This window comes from Polistes canadensis, unplaced genomic scaffold (assembly GCF_001313835.1).
Source record: "Polistes canadensis isolate GaletaPanama2010 unplaced genomic scaffold, ASM131383v1 scaffold_258, whole genome shotgun sequence".
In the NCBI taxonomy this organism is placed as follows: domain Eukaryota; kingdom Metazoa; phylum Arthropoda; class Insecta; order Hymenoptera; family Vespidae; genus Polistes; species Polistes canadensis.
The window spans coordinates 1-1,453 of NW_014569805.1; positions in this window are offsets into that span (position 1 = coordinate 1).

The following is a 1,453-nucleotide window of genomic DNA, read 5'->3' on the forward strand; positions in this document are numbered from 1 at the left end:
ACAAACACTGATTCTAAGATTGCATTGCACGCAATCACAATTAAAGCTCTGAAAATCAAAGTTTTGTTAAAGCAAGTCGTAGCGTACTTCTGTTTATTTATTATGTTACTAATAAAAAAKATATTAATYGTTTTATAATTCAAATTATTTAAACTACGTATTCCAAGAATTCTGGAATCGTGTTACTATTTTTATATGCTTTAATTATTAATAAAAAAATATTCAATAGATGTAACCACAAACTTGTAAGCTACATACAAAAATTAAGATAAAATACATACGAGAAAATATCGCGTTGCATTCTATCTTTCAAAGAATAAATTTAATTGCGATAAGATTATTTTTACAGAAATATACTAATTACGTTAATACCTATAGAATTTTATAGATATAGCATTAATGTAAAATTAAACAAGGTATAATATTTATAAAAAATCATTTGAACAATTAATTAAAATCAATTGAATGTGTCATGAATTATTTATGTGAATTTAATATAATATAATATAAAAAATATAAAATGAATAAAATTTAAACAACAATTGCAACGYGTAATTAAATAATATAATTCAATGAATCATTTAATTATGCATTAGAATTAATGAATAAAACGTTGAAGTTAAAATTTTCTAATGCATCGAACGTCAGCCATTGGCCCGACAGTGCTTACGTTGCACCATACAAATATTATGGACACCGTAAGCAATATCGGTTACCGGATCTCACCACGGGGAGGTTGCTGCGTCGGAGATCCATTTTAAAATTAAAGAAAAGAAATAAATAAATGTACTTGCACGTATATGTATGCAGCATTCCACCATTGATTAGTATAATTTCCATGAAACAATGGTGAACGTCTTTTTGAAACGATGGAAACAATGGGATGATTGCATACGTCTTTCTGAAACCATAAAAAGAATGACAGATTATGGTAAAAATTTGTGTGTAACCATAGAAAAATATAAAATCATATAAATCTAATTACAGATCATCTTACCTAATGTCAATGCATTCACACCATCGATTATGATTGCATCAATCTGTTAATCAAATGAGATTTAATTAGATATCAAATTCTATAATGAAATATTAATTAATTAGACAGTAATAATTACTTACGAGGAGCGGAACTAGATAAGACCTGTCACACCGTCGTCCGGAAACAAAGTGAGGTGATGACGTAGTCAAGTCACCTCTCCCCCCCTATTTACCTTATAAGGCAGTGCCTAAATGTTTTTCTATGCGTACACCTCGTTTAGCTTACTCGTTACCTCACTCTCCCCACTCACCTTGCTACGTAGTACCGAATTGTTTTTCTATATGTATTTGAGGTAAGAACTAATTTCTTGGAATTCACCGATCGATACAAATGGGTCATTCCATGTCAAATCGCCAAATTTTTTACCTGACCCACTTTGATTTCGCTGAAAATTTTCTATCTTTTTCTACCCCC